The sequence below is a fragment of the Camelus dromedarius genome, chromosome 7, assembly GCF_036321535.1.
Source record: "Camelus dromedarius isolate mCamDro1 chromosome 7, mCamDro1.pat, whole genome shotgun sequence".
In the NCBI taxonomy this organism is placed as follows: Eukaryota; Metazoa; Chordata; class Mammalia; order Artiodactyla; family Camelidae; genus Camelus; species Camelus dromedarius.
This window is the reverse complement of record NC_087442.1, coordinates 24347080-24360042: the sequence shown is the minus strand read 5'-3', so window position 1 is coordinate 24360042 and position 12963 is coordinate 24347080. Positions and strand designations below refer to the sequence as shown.

General features: G+C 42.6%; 1 long non-coding RNA gene across 2 annotated transcripts in view; it reads right to left on the bottom strand.

Annotated features, from left to right (window-relative positions):
• The window catches only part of LOC135321732 (uncharacterized), a 107649-nt gene extending 97674 nt beyond the window's left edge, over nucleotides 1–9975 (bottom strand). For both annotated transcript variants that reach the window (XR_010381769.1, XR_010381770.1), the window contains exon 1: nucleotides 9504–9975. This is a non-coding gene — a long non-coding RNA (uncharacterized LOC135321732). The remainder of the gene's footprint in view (nucleotides 1–9503) is intronic.
• Nucleotides 9976–12963: the final 2988 nt, after the last annotated feature.

The following is a 12963-nucleotide window of genomic DNA, read 5'->3' as shown; positions in this document are numbered from 1 at the left end:
ACCTGTGTATATACATATCTTGGCCTGCTTTGGCCAGGATGAAATGGAATTGCTAATGCAAAGGGTATATACAGTTCAATTTTCAGAGATATTGCAAAATATTCTTTTAAAAGTTTGTTCCTATGAAGGATCTCACCAATAGTGAATGAGAGGGCCAATTTTCCTTACCAACACTGAGCATTATCAAATTCTGTAATTAGTGTTCATCCCTAGGTGAAAATGGCATTTCATTTTAAGAACTTGGTTCTTACATAATAAAGGTGATATTTTTCATAGTTTATTAAGGGCATTCCTTTTTTTTTTTTTTTTGCATAGACTTTTTTTTTTTTTTTTTTTAAGTAAACCTTGTATTGTTTCTCCTGTATGTTCAAATTCTATTTTTAGGAGATTGTTGCCATTTCTGAAAATTAAGATAATACCTTTTCAGATGTCAACAAATTATACAATGCAAGGCCAGGTTTAAAAAGAACATTCTAATTCTTCTGCCTATTATTTCTTACGTGACATTCAGTTTTGATTATCATTATTATATTTTTAAAGTACACCAGGAGCTACAAATGCACCTAACCACCGAGTCTCATTGCTTCCATGCCACCACAGAGTCTCCTAAACTTTTGGCAAATAATTACTTTACAAGAGATCTCTTTTAAATAAACTTCTAGTAGTTTTTAATGGGACACTTAATCCTCGGTAGTAGGGTACAGGTAAAGAACAAATCCATCTCAGCTTGGCTACCTGCAAGTTGTTGACCCTGGGCTAGTAATTTTCATTCTCTGAGTTTCTTCCCTGAATGTGGAAGGCCAGCTGTTGAGAAGATTACAGAAAATAAACAGAGGTCAGCCAGCATAGTGCTTGTCACAAAAATGGTGGGTACTTGACCGATAGTGATTATCATTTATCTGAAACCTTTATATACTCTCCAGAGCGTTCTGTCTGACAAATGACTAAGAGTTTAACTTTGAAATCTGAAACGGGTTTTAATATGTTTAGTTTGATGAATAGGACAAGTAAAATGTATTTATAATTGATCTTTACTTAAAAGGGGTAAGTATGGTTAATTTGACTGAAAACCACAAATTACCTAACTCTGGTACAATGTGCTATCACACGGATGAATGAATATTATCAGAAAAGAATTAATACCATCAGGAGTCTCAGTCTTATGCCTAATATGCCACGTTTGTAGTTAAGACTCCATAAAAAATTTCAACACATTTTGTTAATATACCTTCACTTACTTATTTGGTTTCCAATCATTTCATTACAGTACATGTTTAATAACAAACTTTAGCACGTAGCACATGTAGTTTTTATTAAAATATATTACTTCCCCCACACCAACTTGCTAACCCTAAATTACAGCTGTAGGGACAAGTATGGGCTTGGGTTAAAATACAATTATATAATTTTTAAGGAATAAGTCATTCTGAATGATTTTACTGTTCTCTAATAGGTTTTAATTAAAGATCAGTGTTAGAAGAAATTTCTAAGTTAACCATTTTATAAAAGTAGGGAAAAATTTATGACTATAATATGTAGATACCAAAGTTTTCAAAAATTGTGCAGCCAAAAATAAATATACTTTGTGTATCTTATAGAAACCTTTAATCCTTGAATGTTGAGAGCTGACTTCAGTGACTACTAATTTTGGTGCTATCTGGTCCCCATGGATGCTAGGAACTAGCCTGGCTGGAATTGTCAGTCACTACTTCACAATCCTTCATGAATAAGAAGAGCCTCCAATTATTATTATTATTCAACACCTAATTATGTGCTTTACATACCTCTATTTAATTTTTTTTTCTTCCAGATGAGAAAACCAAGCCTTAGAATAGGTCCCATGGCTAGGGCTGGAATGAAGCCCTGGGTGACTTTGACTCCAAGCGTGCATTCCACCTTACACAATACTGCCCTCCCATGAAGTTACAAGATGAAATAACATCACGGCCCATAGAACTTAGAACTACTTCCAATTTTTTCTTTTCACTCCACAACAGCATCTGACCAGGGGTGTCTGCTAACTACAGAGACTTTTCTGACTTTTCTGAAGGGCACAGGTGATCAAGGGGTACTTAATTTTTTATATATACTTTCAAAGTATGGCATATATGGATCAAAGGAGAAACTGACATTCAAAGAAAGCAAGCAAGCTTAGGTAGGCTCCTAGAAGCTTGCATCATCTTGACACATCCCGGACCTCAGTCACAACACAAGGGAGAACTTCAGAGTCACAGCAGCAGGTGGCAGTAGGGTAACAGTGTCATTCCCCAGGGCTGCTTCAACAATAATGTCTCTGTGTCCTTGAAGCCTTTTGGTTTCGGCAAACAGAAATAACTAGTCACATGCTAGCCCTCTATGTCACCAGAAGAAAATCAGTCAGCTTTTCCTTCAGATAAAAACTGGATTAAGATGATAAAAACAGAATATACAAATAACATGGCTGGTTTGTGATCACTTTGTAAGCTCGAGGTTTTCGAAAGATGACTTTAAAATTTTTGACTTACTTACAAAACTGACTTAAAAGTGACTTTTATTTTTTTCCCCCTGCAAGTAACAAATTTAATTTTGTGGGTATTTTAGCGGTGAGGAAAACGGTGGGTGGGAAAGTGAGTGATCATATCTTCCCTGCGAGTGATTGTTGTATGTATTCTTAGTAGATAAGCTAAATAATTCTTTTAAATGTAGACTTTACTATACTAGTTGTAAAACAGCATGATGTGTGTGTGTGTGTGTGTGTGTGAGAGAGAGAGAGAGAGTCTGGTGAATGGTGATATGCCGGGGAAGTGGAACTTGGCGAGAGGTGGGAGTTGAGGCTGGAAAGGAAGACAGGAGTCAGATATGAGGGGTCCTCTGGGCTATGCTAGTGAACACATAACTCATCCTTTTCAGGCAGGATTGAAATGGTCAGACTGGTATTCTAAATCTGTAGAGAAGATGAATTGAGGAAAAACTGGGTGTTGGAAACTGGAGGCAGGAAAAACAGAAGGTTGTCACTGTTACCTAGAGCAGAGATGATGAAGTGTTGAATGCGGGAAGAATTAGGGTTGGAGAGAAGAGGATAGAAATAGAAATCAATCATTGATTGCTTGGAGGTGGGAGGTTCAAGGGGAAGGAAGAACCTAATGTGAAGCCAGGTGTCTCCCTGGGGCAGTGGAAGGGGCTCAGGTGGAGAGCCGGCTTTGGGGACTCTTTTGAGTATGTTGTGTCTGAGGTGCCTGTGGGGTACCCAGAGAGGTTTTTTTGTTTGTTTATTTGTTTTTTTAAGGCTGATTCTCATGGGAGAGAGTAGGGCAGTATCATTAACAAAGAGTAACAGTAATAGTCAAACCCAGTTTGAGAAGATGGTCTCTGAGCCAGACTAACTGAGCTTGAGTTCTATGTCCACCATCTACTTGTGAGCTTGGGCAAGTTACCTAACATCCTTGTGCCTCAGTTTCCTCATCTGTTGTGAGAATTAAATGAGCTGATGTATATGGAGCTTTTAGAGCAGTACTCAGTATACAGTAAAGGCCATGTACTTTTTTGTATGGTGCTGTTACTTTTATTTTAGCTCTCATTTTGGGATACTTGCTATGGGTCCAGCCTGTGCTAAGAGCATATGGGCAATTTCTCACTGAATCTCCACAACACTCTGTGATGCTAAAACTGTTATCATCTGAAGAAACTCAGACCTTTGGGGAGCTGAGCAACTTTCCCAAAGCACCCCGCTGGGAAACAAAGGGCAGAGCCAGGATGTAAGCTCCAGTCTGAAGGACCACAGAAGTCGAAGCCCAGTTAGGTATTTGAAACCACCAGAGTGGGTGAAACCTCTCTTGGGGGAGGGTGTGTAAAGGGACAAAGGCCAGGGAACACCGACGTCCCTCTGTGGTGGGATGAGGGTAGAGCAAAGCAACTGAAAATGCCCAGTGCAAGAGACTGGGAAGAAGCAGGTTGGCCAAGTCCGGGAAGGCAAGGACATCCTTTTCAGTCTGCCCTGACTGGCCCTCCCCTTTCTTTAATATTGAGATTTTACATTTTACACTTCTCTGCGTGAATAAAAAAAAGAAAGAAAGAAAGAAAGAAACAGACACACAAATCTTGATTCCTACACCAGAGGCATCACATTATCTAGCAGATTTAATATATATGGAAGGTATTTTAAACTCGGAACCTCAGAGATGCTCATCTAAGGTTAGGTCCTAGGAGATTTCTCCCTCCTCTAGGCAGGGGCCTTAGGGACTAATACTTACATCTACTTCTGTGCCCCAGACTAGTGTTCCTCCAGGGTCCCCGAGCCTGGATTCTCTGTCTTTGCCTGGGGTCCCCTGGAATTTATTCTATATATCTGTATTAGTTTGCTGAGGCTGCCTTAACAAAGTATCTCAGACTGGGTGGCTTAACCAACAGAAATTTCTTTTCTTACAGTTCTGAAGGCTAGAAGTCCAAGATCAAGGTGTTAGCAGGGCTGATTTCTTCTGAGGGCAGGAAAGGAGTGATCTGTTCCACACCTCTCTCTTTGGCTCGTAGATGGCTCTCTTCTGCCTGTGTCTACCTTCTGTCCCTCTCTGTGTCCAAATTTCCTCTTCTCATAAGGACACCAGTCATATTGGATTAGGGCCCATTCTAATGGCCTCGTTTTAACTTAAGTACCTCTGTAAAGATCCTGTCTCCAGACAAGATCACACTGTTAAGTCTGGGAGTGGGACTTCAACATATGGATTTTGAAAGGACATAATTCAGCCCATAACAATGTCAGTACCCTAATGATGTTCACTTTAATGGCTAAAGATTTTGACTTTGATGAATCTAATACAAAAGTGCAGCACAAATAAAGAAACATACTCTACCCAACCGCTTTGTGGTATCAACCAAAGGAAATACATTTTCTTTTTACATCCTCCCAGTCAGCTTTCTCTAATTAATAAGATACTTAATAAAGAAACTTTTCTCCTTCTCTTGATAAGAAATAAAGATTCGTACTCAGTTTTAAAGTTGAAACCCATATGTAAACCTGTTCACTCAGCCAACTCTGTCTCTTGTGGTCAATATCACTTAGGAAATGGGAAAACTGTTGACTAACATCACTGGGTCTTAAGGACAGTCGATTCCCCAGGTTCTGCAGGGAAAAGCCAGGTTGGAAAAATAGCCCTGACCTCAAGATATTAATAATTTTATTCTATTTTTCATACCCCTTTTGGCATCATAGAGGCTTTGGGAATCTGGTGAAAGCTAGAGCTTCTTTTCCCGGAGATATTTACATAAGAGTGTAAGCAAAATTATGTGTGTAACTTACTTCATTGCATTGGATCAAAATACTTTTTATAAGGAATTATGCCTTTCCCATCATTTTTTTTTTGCAATGCAAAATGAATTTCAGGCAATTGTCTTAAAAAAAATAGGAAGGAAAGAAAGAACTCCAAAGTGTGCTAATAAAATTAAAAAAATAAACTTTAGTCTTGCTAAAAAAAATAAATTTCAATGAAAAAGCACCTCTCCCTTGGTTTGAATGAGAAGCTAAAATTACTGCGTGGTCTTTGGTGTGGCAGCACGCACACTCTCCGACAGACTCTGCTTTGACGGTAACACATACTGGAGAGCGGGGCTCATAACAGCACAGTGAAGCAAACACAATAAGTTCATGTTCCCAGACGACACGAAGGGCCTGTGATCAGGGAACACCAAGATATTCCAAGACTACCTGAACTGGATTTATGTCCTTTCATTTCTGTTGGCTTTACAGCACTGAGTTTTCATGTTCAGCCAGGGGATGCTGCTGATGTCAGCAAAGGGAGGATTAAGAACCCACGTTGCAACTTTCTGGTTGTCTGAGCAGAAGTATTTTAAAGAGTCATGTGGAATTTCAAGTTGTCTGCATATTTCTGTATCACAGATTTGTAAAAGAGAAGAAGTTCATATTCTGCTTTCATCTCATGAGAAAACATTTTGAAAAGGCAATGATTCAAGGCCCTGGCATTAACAAAGTTAACTTGCTAGTAGCTAAGCAGAAGTATCCAAAGCAATGGGTTGCAGAGCTTACTGCATAAAAATACATCCTCTAAGATGTGTTACTAAGCACCACAGGTGTTCTGTCTGTTCACAAAGTGCCCAGTGAGTTTTATTTGCAGAAGAAACTTTCCAGCCTTTCAAAGAGGTTGACGGATTTGAGATTTCAAAAAGAACTGGCTAAATAGGAATTCATTTTTGAAGACATCAGCTGGCTGCATAGAGAAGTTTCTAATTCCTCTATCACACGTGACTCAAAATATTATTTTTGAAAAGTCAACCATCACGGAATGATTTCATTTTTCAGAGGCACTGCTTTAACCCACCTCCTCTGCTCCCAGTCACACAGGAACTTGTGATTCTGGAGCATACAGCCTTTCCCAGTTATCTTGTGGCTATTTTAAGATGAAGCTGTGGCATCAGGACAGACCAGCTTTTAGTTAAGCCTTGCCTTTTCAACTCCAGCCTTTTTTGTTGAAAAAGATCTACACTAATATATTTTTGGAACAGAAAGTATGAGGTGGTACTTTAGCATTTTGGGCTTCAGGCTCCTTCCATCAGCAAGAATGTTGTTATGCAAAAAGCACTGGGGTTCTGCTGTCCTCTCACACACCATGGAGAGCAAAGCCAAAGGATATTCACTATTTCTTCTTTATCTTTGACATTTTCTAACTTTAGCCAGTCTTGGAGTAAACAAAGACAGATGCTCACCATCATAATGGTGGGGCACATATTTAAAAATTCCTACCAGTGGAAAGCTGTTCCAACATATGACAACACGGGTGAATATACAGTACGTGTCTGCAGAAGCAGCCACACTAGACATAAAAATAGTGTGTTCCAAGATAATCTGGCAAAATCGTATAAAAATTATATCCGTGTACGTGTGTGTGCATACCTGTCCCTGTGTGTACGCGTGCACACACATATCCACACGCCTGAGTCACAGACCTCCCTCTGATGCCCTCCCAAGATGTAAACGAGTGGGCAGTAGCTTCAACCAAAGCCAAAACCTAATGTGATGACAAAGATGGATGCGAGCCCAATGGTGGGAGAGATCCACTTTCCTGGTGGCCTTAGAAAAGGCCTCCCAAGGACCCATTGGTGCTGTAACTGGAAGGCTGAGTAGTAGCTTATTGAATTGAGAAGAGGAGGAAGGACATTCCAGACACAAACTGAAATGGGAGATGCCCCAACCCAGGCAATGTGAGACTCCTGTAGGAAGTATGCAGCTGCGAAGGCAGTGCAAACGACCTCGGCTTGAATCTTAACTCTGCTTTTCTGTGTGACCCTGGACAAGTCACTTCATCTCTTTTTGCCTCAATTTTCTCATTTTCAGTATGACGAAGGCAGTTGGGGGCTCAACTTGGGCTGGGATATTTTGTTTGTCCAAACAGGATTTCTTTAATCCCTATTTACCATGCCCAGTACCTGAACACCCTATAAAAGTAGATACAGCCACCCTCCCTTGGTTTAGGGCAGACAGCAATAACAATGATAATAATAATAATTCTAGCAATGAGCCTCTGCTCTGTGCTAAGTATGACACTGCCTTGTTCATGTCTTGTCATGTTTTCCCTCAGAACACCTAAGGGAGGGGCTGTGGTTTATGTCCATGATGAGGACACGGAGATGAAGTAGACTAAGAGACACAGCCAGCGTTTCTTGGAGAGCAGCCATGGAGCCAGCACTTAAATCAGGCTCTACCCTCTACTCCGTTCTAAATTTCCTCTGGTGACTGGTCTTATTCACTTGCATTCAATGAGCTCCACACCTGAATTCACCCTGTCTGGCCGGCCCCCTCCTTTGGTGGCCCACTCACATTAAACTGACATCTGTCCGGGAGGCTGCTTCTCAAATCATCCTCCTGACTGCACGCACCTCAGTCTATGTGCAAGTGACACTTACCCCACTTGGCCCGGATCTGAGGGCACTGTGCTTCAGTGAGGGCCCCAGGCTGCACTGTCTGGGACATGAGATTCGGTGCATTAGTCAGCTATCATCAGGCCTGAGCAAAGTCCTTTCTCCTGGAATATACTAGGAATGAGTGTCCCTGTTATCTCTGAGTGACATGAAATCGTGTCAGCCAAATCTGTGACTGCCCTGGGTCTCACTCGCATGTTTAGAAAACTGAGCATGGGAGGGCAGAGAAAGAGAGAAAGAAAAAGGAATGCAAAAAGAAAAAAAAAAATCACCAAATAAAAAACAGATTTTTTTCTTTCAAGTTCTTGTGGAGTGGAGACAAGGTGCTTCTCCGGGTCTATACAAACACATGCTGGCTTTCTTTTCATTCCTTCTGAGGCACTTTGTCTGCCATCAATAGAGGAGCCTGTTCTGCTTGAGGAAAATAATCCAGCTGGATCTAGCTCAAATCAACTGTTTACATTTCCAAATTTCCTCCTTCTTCTCTTTCCCTGTCAAATTATCTTATTTATCTAGCTCAAGGTTATAGGAGGAAAGTATCTTAGTAGATGTTACTGTATTTGGGCTGCTATAACAAAATACCGCAGACTGGGTCACTTATAAAGAACAGAAATTGCTCACAGTCCTGGAGGCTTAGAAGTCCAAGATCAAGGCACCAGCCCGGCTGTGTCTTGATGAGAGTCTTCTTCAGGATCCTGGCTGGCCCCTTCTCCTCACCTGGTGTAGGGAGCCTGGGAGCCCTCTGGAGCCTCTTTGATAAGAACACTAATTCCATTCACAAGGGCTCCACTCTCAAGATCTAAACACCCCCAGAGGCCCCACCTCCCAATGCCATCCTCTGAGGGAATCAGGATTTCAGTATATGAATTTAAGAGGGACACAGACATTCAGACCATGGCAGTTAATTTCGGCCATTCTAATTTATTCAGGTTGATTCTGTGAAGTAAAGTAGGAAAGAGTAAAAAGGAATAGAGGAAGATTAAACTCTGGACTTAACCCTCCTGCTCACTCAGCCACTCTCAAGAAGATTTGGGCTAAAGGTGCTGTCATCACGACCCTGTAAACTCCCTGGACTCCTTTCATATCCTAATTCAAAAACAGTCTCGTGCTCCCTGCCAAAGCAGATATAATCTTTCCTCCTCCTGCTTAAGATAATTGCCTAGAATGTCATACTGAGGGACATTCCAGTCCCTCATCTGCTTTTCTTAGCATCTCTTACCCACATTTTTACGATACAATATATTTTGAGCTAGATTTGCTGTCACTTCAATGGCACATTTACAGCCATAAATTAGTGAGTGATTTCTTTCGGCCAAATACATAAGAGGAACTTTAATAATATTAGAGAAACCTCTCTCATAAATTGCTTTCTTTACCATAAAAAATATATATACTCATATGCACCGTGGCAGGTGTTAAACCATTGGGTCTCCTGCATGAAATTCTCTAAAGGAGGAAGTGAGAATAAAGAAAATGCTCTCTCTATATTGGAAGTACCCTGGTCACAGGAAGCAGCGCAGCGCTAAGGCGACTTGCATGCTGGTTGCATTTGAAGTGATGCCTGACCACCCGTTTCATTCCAGTCAGTCCGTTCTTACCTTGAGAAAGTTGTTTCTGAAGCCTTGTCATAAGAGCTTGTAATGAGCTGCCGTGTTTACAAGGACCACGCGCAGCCCCGCCGTCAAAGCTGCTTGCTCTGCCCGAGACCAGGCTGGTTCTCAAGACACTTCAGGAACTTTTAATGAGCCCTCGGAAATCCCCTGTGAGGTGGGACGTGGCTCCTCTGTCTCCAGGCAGGAGGTGAAATATCCATCTGACTTACTTAAGGTCACAGAGAAAGAGAGAGGCCGAGGGAGCCAGAGCCGGCAGACACAGGAACGGGGCTGGAAGTGGAACTGTTCCGTAGTTAGGTAAGTGGGGGCACAGGGCAGATGAGGTGGAGGGGAGGGCGGATGGACCGGAAGATGAACGGCCCGCCTTCAGCGTAAAGGGGCTTCACTTCCTCTAAATGAGTGACAGCAAGAAACCAGTTAGAAACCGATGGCCGCAACTGTGTGGTAGCGAGAAGGACCTAACCGGAAACGGTCCAATGCTCATTGTAATATAATTAGCATTGTGGTTTAGCCCCGCCCCATGGGTTTTTCTGTGTGCATCATGGGTAAGGACATGCGCAAAAGGGGAGGAGCATGACTAAGCGCTCCTCCGGCAAGAGCCGCCAATCAATCTTGAGAGCGCCTTTCGGCGAGGGTATGAGAGTAGGGGCAAAGACCATTGCTAGCCATCCTCAGATCAGCCTGCCTCCTGTCCTTGGAGCTGGACTTTCTCTTTGCTTAAAAAAACCTTTGAAATCTTTAGCTACACAGCACTTCCGTCTCCCATCTGAATTCTCGTCTTTCAGGTAAGACATGAACCGGACTCTTTTCCCTTCCCCTTTTGGGGTAACAGAACAAACCCTGTTAGCTCAACAAAGTCGAAGTGATGAGCACAGGTGGATGGGTCCGGGCTGGAAGTGTTTTTCGCAGCAGTGATACTGCAGTTTAGACGACAGGGATGCCCAACGGAGGCCGTGTGTTTTTTCTCAGACTGAAAAGGCATCCGAGCAGGCGCTGGATGAGGAAGGGGCCGTCTGGGGAAAGCGGAAGAAAGCAGAGCTCTAAGGCCAAGCGTCAGGGTGAGGGGGCAGGTAGAGGGATAATGGGGCCGAACGTCAAGTGGTGGGGCAGTGGAGTCAGAAAAAGTTCGAAATGGGTCTAGGAGTGGTAGGGAAATGTTTGTTCTGTGTCTAGGTCTTAACTTAGGAATGGCGACATGGAAAGGTCAATACCAATGGGGAAAAAAATTAAATGTTACAGTTTCTCTAGAAACAAGAGGCATGGCTCGCCACACATAGACACATGAGGAACACCAGGTGTCAGTCAGGAAGCAGAAGCAGAAGCAGGAATAGGTGTGGGTTGGGGAGTGTGTAGGCCATGGCCTTTATTGGGGTTTTCCTGGGAAACACAAGGCAGGCAGGGTAAATAGTTTAGGATTGGCTAGTTTGAATAGTTTCGGCAGACTTGGGGCTATAGGGATGCTTTCTAGTGGCCTGTACCTGGCCCTGGAATGATGAAGGCAGAATGTTGCCCCCCTGGGTGTACAGGCAAGAGGAGGTAGGCTCTGCACTGGTTGGTTTGTGTATCAAAGAGCAAGCCCTTTGCTGTCTCTTAAGAATTAGCTAGTCCTGAGAAGGGCAGTCTCTCCTCAATCAGATGTCGAAACATCATGATATACAGAAAATTAGAAAAATATGAGTAATGTAAGTTCTGGTTGGCTTTGGGGGCCAAGTCAGGGGGTCAGAGTGAATAGGAATGGGGCTCAAGGTCACCGAGACTGTGAAGCTTGGTGGCTACAAAGGAAAGGGTGGGGGTGGGAAATTGCCTAAGATTTGGAGCCCCACTCTGTCACTGATGTGGGTTTCCTCTGTGTGTAGATTTCCTCTGCTGTGTTGTCTGTAGAAGTATTTACTGGCTTTCTTGCATTTATAATGGGACTTCTTGTTCTCAATTTGGAAGAATGGAATATATGGGAAAAGATTCTATCTTCAGCCTACAGAAATGACCAACTTCCCCTTTCCCAAACCTGGTTTAATTCTCCAGCCCCCACTTGATCTTCTCTTTAACTGAATGTAGATTGGCCTCTTCTATTCTTCCCCATCCTTCTCCCCTTTCCCTGATTCATCCAAACCATCCTTCCAAGGCGGTCCACAGAGCCTCTCTCGCCTGCCCCAGACTTGACGTCAGATTCCAGTCTGCACCGGCTAACCAGCTTCTACGGGCTAAGTCTCCCTTCCCCTCCCTGTCTCTGGGGAACCTATCAGGACGTGCTTTTCTCTTGCTCCTCTGTCTCTTTTACCTTTCTTCCAACTCCAGTATTGCCATTGCCTGTGGTTCACTAAATGAGGTCCCCCATTCTCTGTATGGAAATCAGCTTAATAACCACACTCTTGCTTCTTGCCAGTGGATTTGGTATCTGGGGTATATGGAGATGGGAGATGTGGACATGATTCCAAACTGTTGTGGACACAACACGGCAGCTGGTTGGTGAGCTAGTGACACGCTGGTTGGTAAAAGAATTTACCAGGGATAAACTATAAGAATAGAAAAGGAGCTTATTAGGGTATGCTGCTATAGGCGACAGCAGGCTGCACAGGAGAGGGACGCCTGTGTGAGCAGTGAGGGTCAGTTGTTGGAGTGTTTTATAAGGTGGAGTCCAAGGTGCCTGATTGGCTTGTGCACAGGTCTCTGATTGACTGTAGGTGAGATAAGCACTTTAGGGTCCGTGAAGGGTGATGGGGTTTATGACTCTGATAAGGTGGGCTGAAACAAGCCTACCTGAGCTGTTGTGAGACTAGGCATTACCTAGGACTATTAGTTTGTTAGGGCAAACACACCCAGTAAAGAATGTACTTTATCTGTTGAGGGATCACAGGCAGACATCTGAGAGGACAGAAATGGGGGTCATTGGACTTTAAAGGACGTCAGTTGGCCCAACACAAACCATTCTTTCTGGAGGGGGAGAGGGGACAGTAATTAGGTTGTATTTATTTATTTTAGTGGAGGTACTGGAGATTGAACCCAGGACCTTGTGCATGCTAAGCATGCGCTCCACCACTGAGCTATACCCTCCCTACCCCAAACCATTCTTTTTTCTTTTTATTTTTTATTGAGGTAACATTGGTTTATAACTTTATATATTTCATATGTACAACATTACATTTTGACTTCTTTATACACTACAGCATGTTCACAGACAAAAATTTAGTGTCCATCCATCAGTCATATGGTTGATGCCCCTTATCCATTTTACCTTCTCATACCTAGTCCTCTCTGGCAACCACTACTCTGTTCTCTGTATCCATGTGTTTGTTTTTGTTTTGTTTGATTTGTTCATTTATTTGTTTTTCCCAAACCATTCTTTGTTACAGTTTCTCCCCTAGTGCTAGAAAACAGTTATAACAGATCTCACAGCTCCAGAAAGATTCTATATAATCTTGGTGACCTCATAGCAAAAGTATTCAAC